The following is a 14,184-nucleotide window of genomic DNA, read 5'->3' as shown; positions in this document are numbered from 1 at the left end:
TAAGCAATAGTATATAAGGAGTTAATGCTTTGCAATAAAGGGCTTCTTGTCTGATCATATTGGTCTCTGACTGAGTCCTTTCCGCGGCAGACCCTCATCTCTATAATAAAAGAGTATTCTCAAGTTCTTGATGCTAAGAAAGATTTTGGTGTATTTTAATGCCAGGAGTGTTTAAGAAAATGTTTATGAGTGCATCAGATCTAGGGGCAGGTGAGGCTGAGAGCTTCCAGCAGGGCTGTGGTTGGTTTCTAATGCACTGCCTTTACAGTTCTGGGACCTGCTTTTAAAACACTCCCATCACAGGATAAAACTTGTCTTGGAGGACTACAAGGAGATCTTTGAGGCTTTGCCATTCCCAGACAAGCAGAGGTGAGCAGAACCCCTTGGTGCAGCACCAGCAGTGCGTGGAGGTGGCATCTCCGCTCCTCTCCCTGCCACCAGTTCGGTCAGAGCTGGGTTTGCCAGAGCTTCCAGCACATGCACTGTGGCTGCACTTCCACTTCTGCTGCATTGGATGTGGGTCTGTGCTGGCCAGCGTGTGAGGTCCGAGGGGTGCAAGAGCCCTTCCTGCTCAAGGAGAACGGGGTTAGGGGTTTCTTTATGGTGAGTTATGGTAATCTGAGGGTCTGGGCTGATCACTTCATGGAGGAAGGGGAACAATGCAGTGAGTGAAAGAACCTGACAAGAATTGCAGGGATCCAGTGCCCCCTTCCCACCAGGGCCTGGGGCAGGGGCTGACTCTGCAGCATAAAGGACATGTTGGCAGTGGTGGTGCAGACGTGTTGGTGTCCTGGCTCCTGGAGGGGAATAGGCCTGTGTTGAAAGGGCTGATCAGGTCACAGACTATGTTAGATGGTCCTAATGACCATCTCTGCTCTAGTAGTGCATCAGTTGGAGCTTCTGACCTACCAAATGCCACAGCTGGATGTTGTTTCCATCTGTTGGTATTTCATGGTATCAGATATTCACCACCTTGTCAGTCTGTTGTCCTTGTTCCCCTGCCTCTAAGATGTAACTTGCCAGTGCTGCTTTCTCCCCCATGTGTCCCAGAATTACCGATATCTTTGATACCATCCCCATGACTGTCGCTGGTGTGGTGGGTTACCTGGAGTCATCTTCTCCATATCAAACCTTTATGAAGAGTGACCCTGAAGCCGCGAAATCCCTTCTCCAAGAGGCAGAAAAGAGGTGAGAAACCTCTGAGATGCTCTGAGGCAGAAGCTGTTCCCTGTGAGGGTGCTGAGGCGCTGGCACAGGGTGCCCAGAGAAGCTGTGGCTGCCCCATCCCTGGCAGTGCTCAAGGCCAGGTTGGACACAGGGGCTTGGAGCAGCTGCTCCAGTGGAAGGGGTCCCTGCCTGTGGCAGGGGTTGGAGCTGGGTAAGGTTTAAGGTCCCTTCCAGCACAAACCAGTCTGGTTCATCTCTGGCTGTGGGTGTCACACTATGTCAGGTGGGAGATGGCTGAGCAGAATGAGACTCTTCTTCTGCTTTATTTCAGGATGCTGGAGGTGATGGGAGTTTCTTCTCGTGAGACCCCAGTGGAGCTCTGGGTGAGGCACGTCTGTGTGCTGGGATGCAAGGCACAGTGAGAGGAAGCCTGTCCCCTGAGCTGTGCTGCAAGGAAGGAAGGCAACAGTGGGTTATCTCCTAATAGCCCACTTGGTGCCACTCTTATTCCTTGGGAAGATTAATCTGGGGGTTTAAGGTTTGGATCTGTGGGAAGCAGACAAGGGCTTATGGCAGCTCTTGGGCTCCTGTCCAGCTTGGTCCTGCAGTCTCCCAGGGCTGCATGGGCAGGGTCCTGTTCCAGACTGGTGCTTGGGCTGCACGTGCGGATGAGAATCACAGGAACAGCTGAGAAACTTCTGCACTTGTGACAGAGCTGGAATAAAACCAGCTGAGAACAAGCTGCTGTGGTTCCTCGTGTGTAAGAGGCTGCAGAGCACCTGCTGCCATGGGAATGACTGCACTCCATGGTCACACTGCTTCCCTAGGCCCTGGCTGTACCATGGGGCACATGGGCTGTAGGTAGAAAGGGCTGTTTGCCCTTCCCATGCCCAGGCTCAGCTGGGAGCTGTGTGCTGCCCCTTAAGGATGTGCAGGAAAGGGGCTGTTCTCACCCCCTGTGTGCCCATCCCTGGTGCTCTGGCTGGTGCGGGTGTAGCAGCAGCTCCTCTGCCCCGGGCTTGCCCAGCATGGCTGCTCCAGCCCTCAGCAGCTTTCTTGCCCACAGCACACTCGGGACCCTTTGTGCTTGTTGCCACAGGGCCAGCAGCCCATTGGTGTGCAAAGGGAAGGTTAGAGGCTGTGTTGTGTGGTGGGGCACATAGAGGCGAGTGGATTCGCCGCTGGGCACAGCAAGGCACAGGTGCCCTCCTGTTTGCCTTCGGGGTATTGTCAGTCCCGTCACAGCCTCTGCTGGGATCTTCCCTTTCCTGTAACTCCTGCACTTGGCAGGAACGCTGCCTGATGCCATGGGAGGCTTGTGGCCTCTCTTGGTTCCACCTCGGTGCGTGGGTAAGAAAGGCAGAGCCGATCCCTCTGCTCCTGCCTCCGAGCGCTCCCGGAGGAGGCTCGTGGGGCTGCAGGTGTTTGAGTGCGGTTCGGGGCTCTCAGGTATGGTCCTGTAATAAGGAGCACAGCATGCGCTGTATCTCAGTTAATAACCATTTATGAAGATGTTCCCTGTAGCCATGTTTTTGTTATGTTTGTTTGCTCTTCTGGGCATGTTTGAATAATCAGTGACCATGCAGAACAGTGACCATGCAGAACAGAGACCATGCAGAACAGAGTTTGATGATGAACTCTGCACAGACTTAGCTCTTTCTTATTCTACAATGGTACCTATCTCATTATTCATCTCCAGATACGGGCTTAATTTAAATGTTGACCCTGAAAAAATGCAGTGGGTGGAAATGCAGACTGGGATCTGTATTTCATTTATTACAAATGCCACAGGTCTTGGTTACTTGCAGTAGACTACCATCTTGTGGGATTTTTTCTCTCTCCCCCACCATTTTCACATGCGTTCATATTACAGGTTTTATGAAGCTCCTCCACCTCAGTTTTCTCTGGGATAATTCAAATTGTACCTTATAGAAGTAACCTCTGTCTTTTTCAAAAACTAAAGCCAGTAGTTGTGTGTTGCTTTACAAGGCAGGTTGAAGAAAGGGAACTGCTCCCATTACCAAGCTGCTGTAGCATTTTCTAGATCTGAAACTACATCTTCAAAGGCACATGTTTGTCTTCAGGTACACTCCAGATTACACACCATTACGTATGCAGCAATACAAGGTGATATGATGAGCCAAAAGCAGTCTTTTCTCCGTGCTCATCATCCATTTCCAGCTTGGTCCAAGCAATGAACATGTGAATTAAATACATAACCTAACTAAAACTTTATGTAACCTCTAAGCCAAGATACAACTTTGGTTGGTCCAGAAACAAGAAATGTCAGTCACAATTTGAGCATGGGGATTGAATGTAAATGGGATGTAAGTCAGTAATCCTGGGGAAAAGGCAACAAGGACTGGAGTCTGAAGGGTGGTTAAATTGGGCTGGTTATAAGGTATCTCTCAGACTCTGTTTTTACTTTTTAAAAAAACATGGGGGAAAAACATGCCTTTTGTATCACTTTAAATATTTAAATCTTGCTCTAGCTCTGTCAGATGTTATGCTCTCAATGCACTGCTTAGAATCAAATACCATTCTACATCTTGTCTCATGTAAGAAAGTCAGACAGGTTCACAAAATCTCCAGTTGTCCGTATGTCGATTTATGTTACAAACTGTGAAAATCCTCATGCTCTCAGTTTGGTGCTGTGATGGGCTTAGACTTGAAGTCGCAATCAAGTGTCAAAGTATCTTGCATTTTATTTGAAGTTGATGTGTTTATGAGCGGATGAGAGAGAGGAATGCCTTGCTGGGCCAAAACTTGCTAACTTCTATAAAAGGAACTGATGGTATGTGCAATTTACAGCTTCATTCCAGGCAGAGAGGTTTTGAACAATAGGAGTAGCTCCAAGAGACAAAGATAAATGATCCTTTTCTTTTGGGAAAGCTAGTACACTTGTACTAGAGGTTTTGAAGGTATCCAAGTTCCACTATTAAATTGGAATATTTTTCTATAGCAGTCAATAGGTGGTACTAAAGCAAAGTGTAAGTTGATACTACGCTTATAGCAACATCTGTTGCAAGATCATCTGTTCATGGGAAAATATATTTTGACTTCTCTAAAAGATGCTGGTGCACAGTATTATAGGACAGCAGCAAAGTAAAGATACGGATTTTCTAGGGTGGATTTAGATGATAATGAAAACAAACAAGAATCCTGCAAGCTACTCAGAGCTGTCTCCTAATCTTCATCCCATTAAGTCTCTGAGGACTACTTTTGTGCAATCCTGCTGAACTTTTAATTGAATGGAGGAGGGGAAACTTCATTGCAAGAGAGGTTTCTGTTGTTGTGGGGTCTGCTCTCTGCACCCCAAGCTCTCCTATAACCATCATCACAGAGGGAATCCCATGTCACTACTATTATGAAGAGTAGAGCTTCTATCTTCATGGCAAACAAGACCTAGTGCCGCGGCCAGGTGGAGGGGAGAAAACACCGATACGATGTAGGTTCACAAAATGCTCCGTTTATTGATTACAAGGCTGCTCTTAATATACTGTCTTACACGCGATCACGCATTACTTGATTGGCTGCTTCGCTTTGCCCACGAGGGATACACGCTCCCCTTTACCTCTCCTGATTGGTTTCACACCTTCGCTTCAGCTTAGCGTTACATCATGCTTCTGCAATTACTGGCATCCTGTTATTGCATTCCTGTTTTGCTGATCTTGACGCTTCTTCTTCTTTTAACCTGGGGTCATAAGTTCACTTTCTCACAGCTTGCTGTAAGCCTGTTCAAGCGCCCATGCTCGACCCCCAACATCTCCCCCTCTTTTTTCAAATAAGGCGTTCGTCATCTGCTGCATGCGTTGCATAATACATTGTAACAAACAAGGTCCAAAAAACAAAATTAACAACATAATCATTATTGGTCCGCTAAACATCATGATTAAACTCCTTAACCAACTACTTATTCCTAACGATTTTAACCAAGAGTCTATAGGATTTGTTTCTACAGTAAGTTCTTTCATTTTTTAAGTTCAAACAATTTCTTGTGAATAGATTCAGAATGATCAGAAAGATTGTGAAGGATGTAAAGCAGCTGCAGAAGTAACTGTACAGTGTTAACAGTCAAGGAGTTTGCTCCATCATTACACTCCCCCCCTTTTTTTTTTTTTTTTTTTTTGATCAGACAAGAAGCCCTTTATTGCAAAGCATTAACTCCTTATATACTATTGCTTACACACACCTACAGTAATCTGGCATATCATGATTGGATACTTGTCTTGAAGACCCTTAGTGACTAACATAGAATTGGTTAAGCACAGGTGTGAGAACTTGACCTCGAACGCTTGCCAACAGTCCACAGTTCTCATCACTCAGTGAATTACAGCTTCTTCTTATCTTGCTTGCTTAGGCTTCCTCAGGCCTCCCACGGCCTTGCTGTATCCCTCAGAGTCATTCAGAGCTCATGTACCAAATACCCATTCTCCTGTGAGAACTGTCTCCACATCTCCCCCTTTTTAGTTTTACAAAAAGTTTTTTACAATTTGGTTTGTCTGCTCTGTCACTGCTGGACTTGTGTAACATAACAACCCACTACTCTAGGCAGCATTATTTCAGTAAGATTAGTCTGATTTGAAGTCACTGGAACCTTTATAACATGTGGCATACCAGTGAATCCTACACACCATGTAACAGGTTGGCATAATGGGGATTTAACAGATGTGCTCAGTATACTTGTCCATTACCCACGGTCACACATAATAGATCAAATATTACAAAGATTTCTACCATTGCTGTTTCTTTATGTGGTTGAGTTCTGCGGCTTGGTATGTTTCACTGGCAGCCAGTATGGTCCTGTTGATAGCTGTACACAGCTGGGCCTGTCCTTTTTCTCCTGGATGGCTCTCTGATAACAGCAGAGGCCATCCCTCACATCAATGTCTGGCATGACATGTGTCTCCACTGCTCTATGCCTGCTGGGTTGCAGCCAGCAGCGGAGCTAAAGGTTCTTCTTGGTGGCAGACACAGAGGCCAACACAGTCTTGCCCTTGACTGTGGTAGCAGGCGTTTGGCCAATCTCAGTCCTTGAACCTTGTTGTCAATGCAGAGTTTCACCTGCTTAACCCAGTAACAAGTCACTACTACAGCAAAGCACACACAGATTTACATTAGCAGAGTAACTATCACAGAGTGCATCAGCATGTTGAAGATGCTGATGACAATGAGTAACTAAGCAAAGAAACTTCTTACCAGTGGACTTCTCCCACCCTCTTAATTTGTTCCATTACCTGCTTTGTAACAGTACCATCATATTAGAATATTTCTAGCTTTTACCTTAGCATTTTCTAGCAGCTGCTGCAAATTTGCATTCTTTAACATCTCTTTTACAAGTGACAAATCCATACAATACAAGGTATAGTTTCTTATTAGCAACTGGCTAGTAAATACAGGTGGTTTTATATGCAAAATCCCAACCTCTAATAATAGCTACTTTACAAGCATGCATATTCAAGCTGTTACTTTTCAGTTGCCCCCAAGTGATGTTTTACCATCATTTGTTTCTCTCTATCTCATTCTGCTTGGGGTGTTCACGGTCAGCTTCTGTAGATGATGCATCGAGTTCTTCCACTCGTCTGTCCAGCTCATGGCAAGGCTTGACAAACTTTGCAGGCAGCTGCTGTGGACCTGTAGGTAGGAGGACACAAATATACCCCCTCTCCCAGGTTATCAGTTCTTGAGAAGTAGACAGGTTACAGCGATTCCTTAAAGCAGAAGCATTCTGATGCAAACGGAATGTGAAGCAGCTGCAGAAATAGACTGCACATTTTTAAGTCAAAGGGGTTTATCCATCATTGCACTCCCCCCCCCCTTTTTTTTCTGTCACACAAGCAGAATCAAGAGCAATACTTCCTGACCCCTATAGCTCAGACCACATTGTAACATTATAAAGGGGGTTCCTTGAACCCTTTATATTTGATCAGCCTGCCAGTGTCCCAGGAAAAGACAAGGCCCTTGTGTCCGACCGGCCTGTCTGCATACTGGACAGCCCACTGTATCGGAAGGTGATTCGACTAACCTATTCAGGAAGCCATGCTGACAGCATCACTGAATCAAATCCCTTACGTGCTGTTGATACTACACTGGCTGGAAAACAAGCTTGAATCAATACACAACAAAACTACAGTCACTAATAACAGCTAGAGTGAGTTATCATTACCTTTTGTTTTCAAAGTTGCTCACCCTGCTTTGCACAGCTCAAACCACAGCCTATCGGCAGCAGCCTTCTCAGCAGCAGTGTCTTCCGGGCTCACAAGGCTCCGATCCGAGGATTCCCTCCTCTGAGGCTTCTGCCTCCCGATCCTGGTCCAGCCAGATCGATTCCAGCCGATTTCTTCACGGCCCAGCGATTCACACCCTCTTCCTTTTCAATGTGAACTTATAGAGGGTCCCTGTTCGGGCACCATTTGCTGCGGAAAGGACTCAGTCAGAGACCAATATGATCAGACAAAAAGGCATTTGTTGCAAAGCATTAACTCTTTATACACTATTGCTTACACACACCTACAGCAATTTGGCATATCATGATTGGATACTTGTCTTGAAGACCCTTAGTGACTAACATAGAATTGGTTAAGCACAGGTGTGAGAACTTGACCTCCAACGCTTGCCAACAGTCCACAGTTCTCATCACTCAGTGAATCCCAGCTTCTTCTTATCTTGCTTGCTTAGGCTTCCTCAGGCCTCCCACGGCCTTGCTGTATCCCTCGGAATTATTCAGAGCTCATGTACCAAATATCCATTCTCCTGTAAGAACACTGTCTCCACACATGCTGACAACACATCTCAATATATACATGCTGACAATACAATGGGTTACCAGAGAAGCAATACAAAGTAAATTTGGTAAAATCACATCAAAACAAAAGGTCAATATCCCACAAGAAAAGCCAAATATTCTATTAACATGTTAATCTCTTACAATACTGTTGTCTGAAACTTCCAGTTAAAACACTTGAACAGGTATAACCTTCCTCCCACCCATCTTATCACCTATCTCAATTAAATCTCCACACTGATAAAAATTTAGACTCAAGGAAGTCAACATAAGAGAAAAGCACAAAGAACTCAAAATTGCCTCCAAGAAGCAAAAATCAGTTTATTTTTGGCTTCTCCTATAAGCATTTATGTAGTTGGGTAGCACAGTCAAAATTCATAAAGCAACAGTGGTGAAATCTGATTCCATTTTAATTTTACCATTCCCTAAATTCAGTCCCATCACCTACTTAGAGCCCAGGGAACTGTAACACAAATACATTACAAGTGAATGCTACCTGGGGAACATTCAATTTTATTGTTACAGGACCAGATACCCACCATGTATTTTGTTTCGATAGATACATGTATAAACTATTTATTAAAGGAATAAGCCGGCTGTTAATGGCTGGCAACACAAGGGAACCATAACTGCACAATAAAAAATCCTGCACAAAGTTCCAGATCAGCCTCAGTAATACAAACACAAAATACAAATACACACACAAAACTGCTGCAGAATAAAATAGAGAAAAAGTCACTAAACTCATGCTCTTTGCCTGAACAGGCAAACAGCAAAGCCCTGGTTCAGTGTAGGTCCCTTCACCCCAAATGATAATCCAGAGGAAAAAGCTAGAAACTACAAAGTGAAGTTAGGTAAAGACTCAAAATGTTAAGATGCCCTTTGTAACATATATCTCATCTGTGCAAATGATAATGTCAAGCAATATTCAGCTGCTCAGTGCTAACAGCTTTTGATGGTTTTATTCGCTGTCTACAGATTGGATGGGATGTTTAATTATTGCCTATTTTCTCTAATTATATGATACTCTGAAAAATATGGCATTTTATGAAAACTATGGGGCTTGGTGGAAACATCTCTGTCTGTTTCAACAACAAACGTGCCAGGAACGTTCTGCAGGCTCAAAGAAAATTTTGCAGTAAACTTAAACAAAACATAAACTCTAAACCCCAACTCTAAGTAACAAGACAGACCTTACAGCAAAGAAACCAATGATTTCCTTATTATTTCCTGCCTATATAGCTGGTTAAATCCTCTCAGACTTACGTACGTTGACTTCACAATGGTGTCTAATGTACTTCTTTTTGTCAAATTCTAACACATGAAATGGATAATAAATTTTGTAGGACCTGGCTCAAAGCTGTGAGCTTTCCTGCTCCTTGGGAAGAAGCACAACTGTCAGGATGCAGCAACATATTTTACTTTACCTTTTAAAAGGAAAGCAGACACAGCAAGACAATTAAAGTAACTTTCACAGTGAGGATATTGTTGAAATGTTTGAATAGCATTTGTAACTGAACTGACAGATTTCTAGCAGCACACCATGAAAAAAAAGCAGCAACATTAGTGACAGGAAAACCTTTTAAAATACTGCCTCACTCCTAAGCCTAGAGAAGCATCTTCTGTGTGAAAAGAGACAAGAAACATTCAGCAACTAGTTCTGGATGCCAAAACAGTAGCCCACAACCTCTTTGCAGAGAATGCCAGCAAGGTTCACATTACTGCCCACTTAGATCCTTTATTTGTATGCAGCATACTAGGGACTGAATGGAGAGCACATTCTCTCTCACATAGGTGACAAACACCATCAGTAATGACATTATGTTCCCTCCCACCTGTTCTAGTTTCTAAACATGACCCTCTGCTGAAAGACTGGCCTCCAGCACCCATTCTCTGAGCCATGTCATTCCTTCATAACCTTTGATTTATAATCAAGTCATGAACATGACACTTTTGTTAGCTTTTCATGTTCACCTTCTGCTTTTTGCATTAATCCCCAGAACAAAAATGATCATTGCGATAGGCGCTGTAGAAATCAGGAAAATTAATAAATAGTTGGAATAATATCTAAACACTCTCCCCTATCAGGATGAGTACGTTTCTGAATTTGCACTATGTGGAACAGCTGACAGTAGAAATAGTTATAATAGATCACTCTGACAACTTTAGACTTACATAATGGCTTCATCCACTTTGTAGACTAGGTTTGTATACATTCTCTCTGCCTGTAAAACATGCCTATTAGCTTTATAATACTTGCTTTGAATGGTATATGTTGCTACATAAACTATACTTTTCTGTAGTATATAGCTTTAAACATATTTAAGAGACATGTATTAGTATGTTTATGTTATATGCAAAGTGAATTTATGTTCCTGAACTACAAATGCACCTTTTTTGTGATATTATCACATTTTCATTCAATCCACCCAAGCTTTTAATTCACGTAAGTTGACTTTTTATTCTTTTGATACCCTCAATATTCTTTTGATACCCTCAAAATACCTTTTGATACCCTTTTCAGATTCAAAGAACATCAGCATCAAATAAAGATATGGTAGAGCTACACCTAGAAAGCTGATACCTTTTTCAGTCTGCTCACCAGGTATTAAAAAAAAAACAAACCAAAACCAACCTAGGGTTAAACTCATTCTAGTTCCAGTCCAATTCCATGGATACAAAGAGCAAAAACAGCAGAAGAGACTGAAAAGAGCCACGTATCAAACACATTAGAATCCCCTCAACAAACACTGTGAAGGAGGCCATGCTGCTGCCTTCCAAGGTCTTTGCATTTGGGAGGATGTGCAGGACAGGGCTTCAGCAGCCTGGGCTGTGTAGATTCTGCTCAGTGTTCACACAGAGAAATTCAATACCACTAACATTCTAGATGCCACATCACAGGATGAGTAGCTCTGGGAGAAGCCCACCAGGCAAACTCTCCCAGGTCCATGCTCACAGGATTTCAGCACACACCTCCAAGACAGTCCAGTGAGCCTTTACATTCTCTCACATTGTCCTAGAAATGGCTTAGTTGATGCAGTTCTGTCAGCTTTGCTGCAGCTACAGGGCTTGGGGAACATACCTTGCTGTGCGTTCTGGAAACTTGAGCATCCATCTCTGACAAAATAACCTCAATTTGCAGTCCATGGGAAGTTCTATACAGTGAAGTTTCCCATGAACTGGAAACTCTACTTTTTGGCCAGGAATAATATTTTATTATTTATTACACATGCTTATCACTGAGGAATTAAAGTTGATTTCTCCATTTTGACTACTATCTTACGCATCTATTTCTGCCAAGACAAATCTATTTTTTACTTGAAAAACTGAAGGACTTCACAATATTGCTGGATAACATAAGCATCTGACTTCCATGTTTTTCCCATTGGTACTTCAAAAAGGTGGAAAGATGCTACCATTTGTAATCCCCACCTTAAGAGCAAGTTCCATAAGGCAAAACAGGAAGGCTGCCACAAGGAAAACAACTGAAGATGGGCAATTTTGAAGTCAAATTGTTTAGATCAAGAGATTTAAACTCTGACAATGCTGTATCACTGTAAACATTATGCTAACTTAGGAGTATGAGATCATGCATGGGCTGTTGTTGCTTTGTACAGTTTGAAGAATGTGATTAATTTGCAAATCGACAGAGGTACTCTAAGATAATTAGAGCCTTGGATAACCCTTAGTTTGAATATATTAGCCCTTCCTTTTTTCCAAGGTGGAATATATTGCCATCATTGTATTAAACCACAAGCAAAGTCTGCTGATGATAAGTGTAGTTAATAGCTTTAAACAGTAGCTGTAATTTATTTGATTTTGTAAAGTTTGCAAATAAACTCAAACCTACAATCAGCTGTCGTTTTGTAACTCTCATAGTTGTTTTCAACATAGGGTAAACACAATAAAAGTTTATAAATGTTCCCAGTTGTCAAAGTAGATGTTCCATCCCCATTAATGCAAGTTGTTTCTCTTTATCACATAGCTTCTTAGGCTTCAGCTCCACCCTCACACAAATGCTTATATATGGAAATATACCTACATCTTTAGTCAAGGATGAATTGCAAGGTTGGGTTTTTTTTTAACCAAATATTGGTTGTAATCATATTTGTCAGTATCTAGTCAGCCTCCCATTTAAAGCTGTCCTGATTCTGCTTTGGTGCTACCCATGAAATAAATGTTTCATAACTAACCTTTCAGGGTGATTCGATGGAGCCACATGGCTGTAAATGAGAAACTAATCATGAATAGCTCAATTTAAAAAAAAAAAAAAAGAAAACTACAAATAATCCAAATGCACAATGAACTTGGCAGCACCAACTCCAGCCTCTCAAAAATCCTAAGGGATGGCTGTGCTATTAACTACAAAACACCAGTGAGCCCTTCTTTGTTCAGTCTGCTATTTCTTGTAATAGAATTAGGATGTGCATTTTTCATGCTTAATGCTCCCAGGTTATTATGCATTCTCCAAATACTTACCTGTTGACATATTTTCTCTTAAGAACGATGCTGTTTGGCCTTTTCCTATTTCATCAAAACAGATCCTCAAGTGGTTAAAACCTGTTACGCTCAGCAGGCCACGCGATCTTTTAACTTCCTTAAGCACACCACACTTGCTGTATGATGAAGAGGCTTCGAGCAGCAGTGAGACCCAACAAATAACTCATTGTTTCAAGTTCTTTGCAGAACTAAAAATAAATTAACACTAAAACACTGACAATTTTTGTCACCTTTGCTTTATTACTTACAATGAATGGCAACTCCGGAGCTGGGGAACTGTAACAAAACCCAAAACTCATACTTCAGGAAAAAAAAAAGAGTTTCTCCTTCCTTGAATGGATTTCTTTGGTAGGAAACAACTGACCTGCTCCTTAATTCCTTTTTCACCATACAAAGTGCGATTCTTATAATTGGTGGGAAGAGTAACTACAGCAACTGACAAGAATTCAGCTTTCCTAACTTAAAAGAGAGATAGCTGCTTCTCCACTTTGCTAAAATATCAAATCACTTCAAAGAGTAAGAACGAAAGCAGGAAAAGATGGTGAGGGAATGGGGGGAATCAAGGCATGAGCTGCAAAGTAATAAAACCACTTAACTGAGAAGTAATGAGAATGTTTTAGGAAAGTAATATTACTAATCCCATCTTCCATTCTTGACCTTATGCTTTTATAGCCAGATTACTAACAGGGGGTCATGCTGGGTAGGCCACCAGCAGGCAGAAAGCTGCTGGGGCAGAGAAGTTGGGCAGGGAAATGGCCCTCCCCTGCTTACAGGGTGGCCTGGGGGTCCAGAGAGCTCCATTTCCCCCTCGGGTGCGGAGACGCTGGCTCTCACCCTCCTTACAGGGTTGCCACGCTCTCCGGGCAGCCAAAGGAGCAACACGGCCAAAGGCCAAAACCAACAGTAGCAAAGACCTGAGCCCTGCTTACAGGGAGGTCGCCCAGCACACAACATTCCTCACGGCACCCCAAAGGTGCCATCATGCTCTTACGTGACCTCCCCCTGTGCCCACAGGGGGTCCCTTTGCCCAGGGTGCCTTTCTCGTGCCCCCTCTTCTGCCCCACGCCGCTCCTCGCCTCGCCGTTCCACACGACGCCTCTTCTCTCTTCTCTTGACACGCCGCCTCTTCTCTCTTGACACGCAGCCTCTTCTCTCTTCTCTTGACACGACGCCTCTTCTCTCTTCTCTGACAGTTTCTGCCAAGGAAGGAAAATGTCATTAGCTCTGGGAAGGGCCAACTCTTCTCCCTGAAGGAAACGTGGATCCATAGCCCTGGAGGGAGCTCCTCAAGGCACCACCAGCCCACCCACTCACCCACCCGCCCGCACACCCTCCCTCAATTTCAGCCTGGCTCACCGCACTGATGCGCCGCAGAGTTCTGGCCGGGGCTAGAGCCGGGCTCGCAGGCGGGCACCCTGGGCAAATCCGCTGGGCATGCAAAGCAACGGCCACAGAGGCTGCGCACCCCTGCTCACAGGGGGCCCGAGCCGTGGCCTGCACTGTAAAGCGCCCAGGACTCATGGCCGGGCCCTGACTTACAGGGTGGCCCTGGTCCTTAAGGCATTCGGAGGCTCCTTCTCTCCGACTGAGGGGCACCTTCACCCTCACCCCACTAGCGGGGCGGTCACACCACACAGGCTGCCAGCTGAGGGAGCACAAAGGCTCCCAGACCCAGGACCTGCTTACAGGCTGGTCCACACCCAGGGAGCCGCAGAGCTCGGCCTTCCCCCTGC

At 44.1% G+C, this 14,184-nt stretch overlaps 1 long non-coding RNA gene across 1 annotated transcript; it reads left to right on the top strand.

Moving 5' to 3' along the window:
* Positions 1–102: 102 nt before the first annotated feature.
* On the top strand, positions 103–2,522 carry LOC117436671 (uncharacterized). The gene is made up of 3 exons (XR_004550000.1): positions 103–369; positions 1,051–1,188; positions 1,499–2,522. It is a non-coding gene; the product is annotated as an uncharacterized lncRNA (long non-coding RNA).
* The last annotated feature ends 11,662 nt before the right edge of the window (positions 2,523–14,184 follow it).

This window comes from Melopsittacus undulatus, chromosome 9 (genome assembly GCF_012275295.1).
Source record: "Melopsittacus undulatus isolate bMelUnd1 chromosome 9, bMelUnd1.mat.Z, whole genome shotgun sequence".
Taxonomy (NCBI): Eukaryota; Metazoa; Chordata; class Aves; order Psittaciformes; family Psittaculidae; genus Melopsittacus; species Melopsittacus undulatus.
The sequence above is the reverse complement of the archived record's forward strand: the minus strand, read 5'-3'. Positions and strand labels throughout refer to the sequence as shown.